The 12,585-nt window shown below is 35.4% G+C and overlaps 1 protein-coding gene across 1 annotated transcript in view; it reads right to left on the bottom strand.

Annotated features, from left to right (window-relative positions):
• ZNF804B (zinc finger protein 804B) overlaps nucleotides 1-12,585 on the bottom strand; it is a 493,317-nt gene that overhangs the window by 154,512 nt on the left and 326,220 nt on the right. The gene's annotated exons all lie outside the window — the stretch shown is intronic.

The following is a 12,585-nucleotide window of genomic DNA, read 5'->3' on the forward strand; positions in this document are numbered from 1 at the left end:
GAAATGACTGAAGAAAAGGATGGCTGATGTTGAAGAAAATCACTACAAGCATGGGGCACCTGGATGCTCAGGTGGCTGAGCCTCCAACTCTTGGTTTCAGCACAGGTCCTGATTTCAGGGTTGTGAGATCCCGCCCCATGTTACGTTCCACTCTCAACATGACACCTGCTCAACATTCTTTCTCTCCTTCTCCTCCCAACCCTTACCCACTCATGCTCTCTCTCTCTCTAAAAATAAATAAAGCTTAGAAAAAAAGAAAATCACTCCAACGGCCAGTTACTGGTTTCAGTTGACAACATATAATGGTTTATTTCCATTATTGTCCATGCCTACAGATAATTTATTTTTTATTTTTGAATAAAGACATTTATACATTCCTGATAAACTGAATGTAAGAGCCATGTACCAATGTACTGCTTTCAACTTAAACCACTGAGACATTTTTACTATTATTCTGTTCAAATCAGGATTTTAGTGAGTGCTTGCTCAGATGAAAAGTTAAGAAGCAGCCTTTCTGTGGAGAGAAACAATAATTGTGTAAAAGTAGAGAAATATCCAATTATGTGACAACTTCTGTGAAATAAAGATTTATTTAAAGTTAAAAAGAGGGATGCCTACGTGGCTCAGTGGTTGAGCATCTGCCTTTGGCTCAGGGTGTGATCCTGGAGTCCTGGGATCGAGTCCCACATCAGGCTTCCTGCAGGTAGTCTGCTTCTCTGCTTCTCCCTCTGCCCATGTCTTTGCCTCTCTCTGTGTGTCTCTCACTAATAAATAAAATCTTTTTTAAAAAAGTTAAAAAGAAAAAAAAACCAGCACATGTTCTAGAGCCACGTGACTGACCTGGGTTCAAATCCTGTTCAACCATCAACCTGCTTGTAACCACGAGGAAGTTAAATTTTCCATGCCTGCTATCCTAATCTGTGAAAAGGCATACTAATAATTATTGGTGTTTAACCTCATCAAATAATATGGGGGAGGGTTAAATATAAATGCGTTTAACACAGTTCCTAGCATGTAATAAGCACTTAAAAAGTGTTAGCTATCACCTACATAAGAATCTGGCACCTGCTGTATTATTCTCTGCCTTGGAGACCTCAAGCCCAACTAGAAAGAAAAGATATGTTTCTGATCTGTTTCAGAGAAGATACTGTTCCATCAGATTTCTTGAATATAGAACATTTATTTTCATTCCTTCCCAGTTTCCCAAATGATTTGTGGTAGTTTTTAACAAGTGATAAGTATGCAATAACAACATTACAATAAAGATGAAAGCCACAATGTCATGTATCTTAGTGAGGTAGATAATTATACCAGCAATGTAAACCAATGAAATTTTCTAAAACGGAGTATTTATTTTAACCTCAGACACAATGGAGACCATAATGACCAAAGAAAATACAACACTGGGTAATTCTCATCTAACAAAGAGATAGCACTCTGCTGAGTTACTTGAACTTCTTAAAATTTTGAATATGTAAGAGAGCTTTTTTCTATAATGTTTCAAACATAAAGGGAGGAGCACTAAAGATAAAAAATAGCCTTCAAAAGGTCCTTTTTGAGAACTGTCTTGAATATATGTGAGGATTGATATTCAAATATGGATGAAATCAGGGGTTTTCAAACTTCGGTACATATAAGAAACACCTAGAAATTAAATGCAGGTTCCTAGGCCCATCCCTGGATGTAACGGGTGCAGAGTGACCAAGAATCAGCAGTAGACAAGCAGTACAAGGGAGTCTGCTGCAAGGACGGCTCAGATCTCACTCAGAAACACTCAGCCAAAGGTGTGCATGGCTGCTCTCACTTGGCACCAACCACTTAGGAACCACACATAAGACAGAGTTAGGAAAGTTCTTATTTCAGTGCAAGCTTTCTTGGGAAGGTTCAGATCCCATGCCAATAGGCTCTCCTGTTAGTTTCAGAATTAAATGGGAACTTTTCGAATAAATTTTCGTTCATTTATTTTCTCAAGTAACAATGCATCAAATGCAAAGACAACAATTTAGAGTAGAAAATACAAATAATGAGAAAATATCTTTAATTACAAAATGCGCGTGTCTATTAGAAAAATATAAACAGAAAAAAAAGAAAACTATAAACAGGGGCACCTGGGTGGCTCAGTCAGTTAAGCATCTGCCTTCAGCTCAGGTCATGATCCCAGAGTCCTGGGATGGAGTCCTGCATTGGGCTCCCTGCTTAGTGGGGAGCCTGCTTCTCCCTCACCTTCTGCCTGCCACTCCCCCTGCTTGTACTCTCTCTCTCTCTCTTCTCTCTATCAATAAATAAATAAGTAATCTTTAAAAATATAAACAAAGTATATGAAAAGATGGGGCATTAAGACATTCCACATGAGAGAGAAGGAATGGCCAAACAAATGAAAAGAGGTTCGACCTCATTATTAATGAATTCAAACTGAAATAATGAAACACCACTTTTTATCTAACAGACTGAGAAAGGAAAAAATATGTCTGTTAATGCCTTCATAGTGATAAGAGGATGGGCAAAAGGGCATATCTGCACACTTAATGTTGGAGAGAAAATTGCTGCATTTTCTTAAAGGAGATCTAGAAATATGTTTAAAATTTTATAAGTGCTAAATTTTGGCTAAGTTTAACATTTACACATCTCAGGGCTTGAACCTGAAAAAAATAATTGTGAAATGTAAAAAATATGTTAGGTTTAGCAATGTTCATCAAAGTACTTTTTGTCCTAGGAAAAAACTGAAGATCTTAAATGTCCAACAATTGTAACTGGTTAAAAATTATAATATTTGTCACAATGCAATACTATGAAAATGTGAAATACTATGATGTGTAATTAGGATGTCCACAAAAACACCCACAAAAATATTTAAGTGCTGAAAAGTTATGAAAGATCATGTACAGTATGATCATTTTTTCTACAGAAAAACAGATTTCATGTGGTAGAAAAAAAATCCTGTGGGCTTTAGATAAGATAAAAATGAATTTTAGGGCTGCCTGGGTGGCTCAGTGGTTGAGTGTCTGCCTTTGGCTCAGGTCGTGATCCTGGGGTCCTGGAATCGAGTTTTGCATTGGGCTCCTCACAGGGAGACTGCTTCTCCCTCTGCCTATGTCTCTGCCTCTCCCTCTATGTTTCTTATGAGTAAATAAATATTTTTTAAATGGATATTAGATTATTTTTCTTTTATCTTTAACTTGTAATTGTCTGAATTTATCAACATAAAGTACAACTATATCTTTCCTTAAAAATGTTAATTATATTTAAAACATATGTGATTTGATCACATAAAATATGTGATGTATATGAACCTCAAAATATATTATTTAGTAGCATAGCATTATAGTTTTTATCTGGCACCAAAAAGAAATACATATTATCTGGGTTTACATTTCCTTCAACTACTTTCTTATCTTAGATATCTAGCTGTTGTAGAAATATCAGGGAGTTGTATAAAAATCAAAATTGAGTGTATAGACACATTCTGACCTGTACTTTTATTTTTTTTTTCTGACCTGTACTTTTAAATGTACTATAGAACTTTCCCAAGAAGGAAACATTCTGATCATTGAGACACTTTCAGTATTTTTTCTTCAATGCCTCAGAGATTTTCACTCTCAAAATAACTCTACCTTGAACAATGCAATAACTTGGAGAAAAAAAAAACTGTTTTGGGAGTTGTGCTCTTCCAATGTTGTAAGAAGAAAAATAGTCCAAAAAAATAAATCCAAGACAAAAAAAATTACCACTTAATTGTTTTACTTTCATAGTTTCTTGAAGAGTTTATTTCTGCATTTTTAGGAGGCTCCTGAAAAATCAATATCAATATTTACTTATCTCTTCTAGTGTTTTCCCAAAATGAATAATGTTTTGAAGTAAACATTTGCCTTGACACAATTTGTATTTGAGCCAGAGAATGTTTTGTCTTTGGTTAACTTACAAGCTGCTCTATTTTTCAGAATCCATCAGGTACAGTTGGGACTTATGATCATTATCATTATTGAAGCTCCTTGTCTTTGTAGGCTGTTTCGCAATTTATAAAACATTTTCACACACAATGCATTACTTTCATTTTTATTTTTTGACATCCTTGAGGTAGGTAGAGCAGGGATCATTTTCTTCAGAGAAATGTGAGTTACAAAAGTAAAGCTATTTATGTAAGATCTATTTATCATGTCACTATCTCAGTATACTAATGGTGCTTTAATGACCTAAAGGTCTTCATGTGGGATCACATAGTATATAGTTTACAGAAGAGATGGAAGATCTAGTATCAAATCTTGGTAAGTAAAGAATCCATGGACTTCGAACCTGTAGGAGATGAACAGCTGGGCCTTTGTGTGTTCCAAAATCACAGGGTCACCAAAAGAAAATCAAACTTATTTTTTTTTAAGAAGCAAAAAGCTTTAAGTTCCAAAATTGGACATAAAGCTTAGATACTTCTTTTCTAATGCCTAATGATATACTCTAAACTGATATTCTTGTTTTTAGCATGAATGAGTCTGAAAAATTATTTACAAGATAAGTAGAGATTATTAATAAAACAGAAGCTTAGCAATCTGTGTAGGGATTACTTTGTGCACTGACTAGAGATTGGTTCTAATCCAAAACTGGCATTAGTTTCACTTCCCAGAAGCTTTAAGACTGACTAATCCAATATTTCCCAAAGAATATTCCATGACCGCGGAATCATCAAGAAGTTTCACTTGAAAAGAGATTTAGAGTTGCATATTTGTAGAAAATCCAATATGTGACACTACCCTTTTGGACATTCATAAGGAAAACTGGTATACTATAGACTACCATATAAAGTTGTTTATGCAATATGCACTGTCCCAAATTTTTCAATTCCTTCTCCTAAAATCTATTTTCTTAAAAAATACCTATTAAGATTTCATGGAACCAGAATACCAATATGTTACTTGAGTCTTTTTTAGCCCAGAAACAAACCAATTTTGAAATAATAATGGAAGAAAAATATGTGCTGTAAAATACATTTTGTTCACTCATAAGCACTGTATGATACTCATTTTAAATTATCTTAGATTATTCGAATTTCAGCATAGTGCTCTAAAATTACCAGTTGCAGTCACTTGGGAGCAAAGGATGCAAAGGAGCTGCACACAAATAGTTATTGTTGTCATTTACTTCCTGTGTTCTATAGCAAACATATCAAGACCTAGAGGCAGGCACTGTAGGAAAAACAGGTATCATTCATTACTCTAGAAATAACAAAGACTTAGTCCTTAAGCATTCAAAAAAATGCATGCTCAATTTTTAAATTTTATTTCATAACTGAAAAAACTAAACTAAAACCTGTGGTCAGGTTTCTTCCCTTCTTAATGAAACACTTAGGAGTGTTTGATGGTAACCAATATTGGTTAACTAAGACAATTAGGATTTTTTTTTTAATGAAACTGAAAAAGAGAGAGAGAGAGAGAGAGAGAGAGAGATTTACCTTGGTAGGAATTGGTTTCTTTAACTAAATGATTAAGGAGAATGACAAAAACAAGAAGTTTAGAAGTCAATTCAAGTATAATTTATTTTGATAATTTCTACTTCTCTATACATAAAATGTGTGGCCCATTAGTTCACCTGTGTATATACATATTTCATACATATATATTCACATCAATATCTACATCTATGGGATGCAGTAGAGTATGTTCATAGGGCCACTTCAGGAAATGGATTACTTCCGTTTACTATAAAATATTGGTATACCATTAAGTTCTAAACTTCTATTTAGCTCTTCTCCTTGATGCTATTTACAGATGTGACAGCCAGCCCAGCACTGGAATCAGGCCTGCTGTTAGACATCCCCTAAGCTTAAGAGATTAAGAAGAAAGCCAAGTAGTTTCCCTGACATCTGTCATAGTGACAGGCCAAAATTAACTGCAGCTGGAAAGAACAAGGCACTCTTGTCTCTAGAGTTTTCTTCTTGACAAGAGTGAAGGTCAATCATGATGCCAAATATTGGTTATGGGTGTAACAAAAAAAACTAACACTACCCAACCAGTCCTAGAACTCCCTGCAAATGTGGACAAAGAGAAGAAAGATCCTTAGATGAGAGCAAGTCTTTCTGGGTTGAGACTGCCCCTCACATTTTCTTCAAGGACCTTGCCTTGAAGTCATCAAAAACCAGAAAAAGGTATTTTTAAAATACCAATCAGTTCCCTTTGTGCATTTGGTCCTAAATAAAAACCCAAATCTCTACTGACCATCACCTATAGACCACACTATAAAATTATAATCAGTGATTTTTGAGACAGGCTCAAAGAGCTTCACTATTTTCTCTTCATCTAAACATTAACAAATGGCTTATTCTCACTAGGGCTCAGTTTTCTCAGCTATAAATGAGGGATCACTCTCATTTCACCAGGTTGTAATGTGGTTAAAGATTATATATGTGAAGCACTTAACACAATTACTGGTTTACATTAAGTCCTTCATGGTAACTAATGTTACAGTATTACTGGTATTCAAGTCTACCTGTTGCCCAGGGAGAGCTCTAGAACAACTCTCACTCCTCTATGTTACTTTGCTATGCACTTTCACCCGTGGTTGATCAGTATCCTTTCTATAAATTCCCCCAACCAAAGCCTCTTCCCTTGTGTCCTCATCACCATGGACAGCCTTACTGTGTAGGACAGAGTTAGTTTACAGCTAGACTGGGAAAGTGTTTCCTTATTTCTGGGGATGCTTGGATTCCCCTCTTTGACTATTTTAAGAGAAAAACAGTGGTCAGGGTGCCTGGGTAGCTCAGTTAATTAAGTGTCCGCCTTGGGTTCAGGTCACGATCTCAGGGTCCTGGGATGGAGCCCTGCATTGGGCTCCCTGTTCAGCAGAGAGTCTGCTTCTCCCTCCCCTCTGTGCACTCTCTCTCCCTCCTCCTCCCCTCTTTCTGTCAAGTAAATAAGTAAATAAAATATTTTTTAAAAGGGAGAAAGAGAGAAAAACAGTGGGACTTATAATGTGCTATTTAAACACAGAACTCCCCATCTATCCTGAGAACCAATGTGTTTACTTACGCTTTCTCCCAGCATAACCCATTAAACAGGCTGGCTTAATCAGTGATAACAGGATCAAATGTATCCCGCTGGTAACTTTTACCTTAGCTCTCCCCAACCCAAGATTTGCTGCACTTGGTAATGGCAAATTGTGGGTGCTAAATGAACATGAAATCTCATTGCCATCTCAGTTATCTTTTTGTGCCTTGTTCCGAACAAATAAATTTATCTCTTAAGGGCAGATAAAATGTCTTAGTCACCTTAATATCCTGTTTCTAGCACAGTGCTTAACACAAAGCAAGACCTTTATTACACTTTTTACACTGAACTGAATAGAGCCAGAAAGAGTTTCATGTATCAATTTCTAAGAGATCATCAAACATCTCCAATGATTTGAGCATCAGGGAGGATCTTGACATGCAGAATAATTTACTTGCTATATAGTAATACATCTTAAGTGCTCTATAGACTTGAACATATAGGTGGCATGCATACATTTCATTTTTTAAAAAAGATTTTATTTATTTATTTGACAGACAGAGGATGAGGGAGGACAGAAGGAGAGGGAGAAGCCGACTTCCCCCTGAGCAGGGAGCCCCATGCAGGGCTTGATCCCAGGACCCCAGGATCAAGACCCGAGAGGCAGACACTTAATTGACTGAGCCACCCATGTGCCCCAACATACATTTCATTTAATTGCTGGTCCTCTTGCCCCTACCCCTAACTCACAACTGAGCTATTCAAAATAATAGTAAAACTCTCTCCCTTCTTTCCTTCTTTCTTCCACAAATGTCTACTTAGTGACTACTCACAAGCACTAAACTGAGTCCAGGGGGTTCAGAATTGAATAAGATATTTCTAGTATCTTCTAGGAGTTTATATTCTCTTGACACAAGAAACAAGCAAATCTACCTTTCAAGTACACTGTGAAAAGTAGTGGAAACACAGTATATACTGGATTCTATATAGGAGCACAGAGGTGGGTCAGGGATGACTTTATGTAGATATTGGGGTGGCTATAACCAGAGCAGATCTTGTGGAATGGACAAAGAATGACTGGGAGACAAACAGGACCATAGAATATTATTTCAGGAAACTAGAATGTGACAAGGAATGTAATGCTTCAAAGTTGACTAGAGATGTAATACAAAGCCAAGGTACAAGAATATGAATTTTTATGAGGGTAAGACACAGCTTGCTTAGATTTACAATGAATTGCCAGTAAGTAGAGAAAAATGAGAATTGTTGATAAAGTATGTTCCCCGAGGGGGTAGGAGAACCTGCCATCCAAACCACACTAATCATGATAAAGCCTAATGAAGGGGTAAAGAAATTTTATATCTTCGAGAGATTAGATGAGAGCCATAGAAGCATTGATGGATTCCTGGAACAGTGGCAAATCCAGGGCAGCCCCGTCAGAAGGACTGTCCCCAGTGAAGGCAATAAGGGGTGCATTGTCTACAGAGAATTTTTATATAATAACAATACCTATTAAAAGTCTAATTTGGGGGGCACCTGGGTGGCTCAGTGGATGAGCATCTGCCTTTGGCTCAGGTCATGATCCCAGAGTTCTGGAATCGGTCCCACATCGGGCTCCCCACGGGGAGCCTGCTTCTCCCTCTGCCTGTGTCTCTGCCTCTCTCTCTCTGTGTCTCTCATGAATAAATAAATAAACCTTAAAAAAAGTCTGATTTTATTAGCCCCTTATACTGTCAATTCTAAGCAATATTAGTAATAAAATTTTGACTGATCAAAGTTTTAAATCAATGCTGCCCAACAAAATGTTATGAAATGATATACATGTTCTATATCTGTGTTATCCAACACTGTAGTCACTAGCTACTTGTCGTTGTTCAGCATATAAATGTGGTTAATGTGACTGAGGAACTGAAATTTCTGTTTCTTTAATTTGAATAAATTTAAATTTAATATAAATAGTGCTGTGTAGCCAGTGGTTACCATATTGGACATAATAGTTCTACAAATATTATGGTTACTGCTATGTTTCAACTATATAGATAAATAAATATATATATATATAATATTATGTTCACACAATATATAATAACATACATATCCATATTTGGACACATATATAATTTTAATTAGCATTTTATTACTTATATTTTAATAAACACTATGTAGCATAGAAGTTAATTCAGATAATTTCTAGTTCTATGGTTGACCCCAACACACAGACACCCAGGCGCATACTATTTATTTTGCAAAGAAGTTCATAGCAATTTGGAATCATCACAGTTTGTTCCTATGCAGTTCATGTCTCTGTGGCACTATCTAGATTTGAATTCAAACAGTAATTTATAAAAAGACATCAATGGCATAACTACAAAAATAGAGTATGAGAAGTGGATTTACTTTAATATTGCCTTTCTATAACTCTTTGGAGTCTATGTGTTAAAACTTTGTAAGTTTGAGGAAGACTTGTAATGTTATAATCCACTATGATGAAAGATTAATACACATAGATCTTTTAAAAAGTGCATTAACGTACTTTAAAAAAATATATTACTTTTCTGTACTATAACATTTATTTCTTTATCATATACATTTAGGTAAAAGTTCAATCACAATTCTTAACTGCATTACTTTTCTGGCATTTTCTGCATTATTTTCATCATTTGTTTCATTTCATGATCATTACTAAAAATAATTCTGAAATATAGAGGAAAATATTTAAAACGTGCTGTCAAGTCTGCTAGGTACACCATGCTGGAGTCATCTTCACAACGTACACATAGTCTTGACAGAATATAAATTTGACCAGGTAAAATTATAGGAAGAACTCACATTATTCTTATATATGGATCTAAGCCCTACAGGAAACCAGAGACCTTCAAGACTTCTAATCTAAAAAGCAAATTCTTGCTCTAACCACAAACCAGTTAGCTCTCAACTGGTTTGCCATACTCTTGAGGAACAGATGGCATGGTAGTAGGACACAGAGCACAAACTGTAAATTAACATCTTGGCTTTGCCACCTCTTAGGCAAGTTCCTCAATCTTTCTGGATCTTAGCTGCTGCCCTTTTAAGATAGGGAAATTGCAGGTATATTTTGTGATGACTAACTCAGATAATATATGCACAATATCTTAGACAGTAGATGCCACAGAAAGTGGTGTCTCTATTCTTATTAGAAAAAGCAACACAGAGTCACAAAACATCTGGCTTAGCAGTGATTATTAACATACTCGAATATCTTCCCCTAATGAAAAGATTATTTTAAAATTATAATCCTTAATACTATTATGATTTTCCTTTACAAAATGTTTAAAGTGTTATCAAAAACTGTTATCTTTGGACACATCAACAAAATAGAAGTTAAAAAAAAGCCCTAAACTAAAATTCAACTCATTGAATGTAAGGCTAAGATTAAAGGTAGTTTAGAAGTTTGTTTTTTGTTTTTTTGTTTTTTTTTTTAATTTGGGGGAAGAATGGTGGAGTTTTTGTTGTTGTTGTTGTTTTTAAGGATGGAAAAAGGTATTATTTTAAGAAAGTAAAAGTAATTTTCTGTAGTATCTCTTTTTTGTGCCTCATGAAGGCCATTTTATTAGTATCTGTATTCCTGTTCCATCTCTTTTCTCATTCCATTAGATGGGAAAAGATGCTAGCCAGGTCAAAGGAACCCAACTCACATGGGTATAAACTTTGCTAGCAATATTGAACATGTTGAATAAGCAAACAAAAATAGAGAAAATCAGAAACTGGTATTTTTTTAAAATTATGTAATTTTAATAGGCTTTATGCCTTAGTAGTTTCCCATGTTAGGATTATCAAATAAGGTGGATCCTGAGTAATTAGCTTGTTTGATGGAAGTAACTGGGCACAGCCAGGTGCTATGCATGTTTCAGATTCCTTATTCTATCTTCTACTTCTCTTCACTAAAATTCCCTAGATCAGATACATGCTTTTGAGTTACAGAAGGGAAGAGCAAATTGAGTACAGAGAAGACAAATTGTACTTTCAAGTGTATGAGAGTTAGAGGTGAGAGTCCTTTGGGTAAGTAGTTTTATGATTATTGATTTATTCTGATTATGAGGAAGAATGGGAAAAAGCAAACTGAGTTAATATTTCCATACCTCATACTTGATAGTATTTTTTTTGCTAAAAGGGTTGTTCAGTGAAAAAAGGCCTCCTGAAATTTATAAGTTGATCAAACAGAGATAAACAGAATAATATTTTTACCTTGAAGCTGACAATCCTTCCCTACACTTTTATTTTAATCTACTTGTGAGACATGGAAGAAAAAAAAAAAACACCCGTTTCAGACCCCTTGAAAGATCCTGATGTGATTTTTTGGTGGGTGGGGTCTAGGCCAAGCATCAGTAATTTTCAATATCTTTAGTTAATCTTGTTATGCAGCCAGGATGGGATATCATTGTGAGTGACACTAAAGACTATGGTGGCAACATGTAATCATGTCTGCCAAGAGCCCAGTACGGTGTCTGGAACATGGGAAGTACTCAAAATGTTATATCTCTTCTCTCTTTCATTGAAGTGAGTCTAAAGATGATCTCTTAATTGATGCAGTAGCTTATCAAATTTAAGAGTGCATATGTTGAAAAAAATGGTACTTTGACCTAGACATGACTGGGAATGGATCATAGAATTCTGCACAGTTGGGCTTCCTTTTTTGTCAGATTTGTCATTGTCATCATCATCACCATCATCACCATTACCACAGACCTCATCTAATCTCTGTGGATTCCTTCCTGCAACACAACTCTAGAGTGATGAATAGGGAGAGGGTGGACATTGGACAAAAGTGTGACAAAGACAAGTCACATGAGGGCTTGGGGTTTTCCAGTGTTCTGCCCAAACAAGTTTAAACCTGCTTACGTTTCAGTTAATAACTAAAATAAGGGAAAGATAATAAATAGCTTGTTAGTGCACTTTAAGATGGAACTTAATTTCATAACATTAAAAGTATGAGAACCAGAGGCACTTTATGTAATGCCTTTTTTTCCCTTTCTTTTGAAAACTCATTACATTGCACTATAAAACTGAGGAAGTAACATTTTGCTTTTATTTAATCAACGATAGGCCCTATTTCATTATTTGCTAAATGGCATTTTCCCTGTAATTTCTGAGAGGAGATGGATTTTGCAAAATGTGAAAATGTTCAAAACTTTATTTCCTATATACAAAGTTAAATGGCCCAAGGAGTATGAGATTATTGCAATAATTAATGAAATGAATCTATTATTGAGATAGTACTGAATGGATATAGGAAAGACCTAGGTGGACCTAGGGCCTACAACCTGCCTCCCAGTTCTGACTTAATATTCCAAGGAGAGGATATTTAATTGTTCTGAGCCTTAATTATTTGAGCTACAAACTGGGAACACAAAACTTATAAAATAATTGTAAGATTAAGAGTTTAGCCGGTGGTAACATTTAAAAAAAAAGTATGCCAAACCTCAAAAAAAAAAAAAAAAAAAAAAAAAAGCTCTTATTCTGTACTTGAAAGAAAGTGTATCCAGTTCCTTTCTGGTCTAAGACAAATTGTTCCTTGATTGCATTTTGTTATTCTCAAATGCAAACCCATTCCTCCAGGCACAAAATAATTTCTCCTATT

Source organism: Canis aureus, chromosome 18 (genome assembly GCF_053574225.1).
Source record: "Canis aureus isolate CA01 chromosome 18, VMU_Caureus_v.1.0, whole genome shotgun sequence".
Classification (NCBI taxonomy): domain Eukaryota; kingdom Metazoa; phylum Chordata; class Mammalia; order Carnivora; family Canidae; genus Canis; species Canis aureus.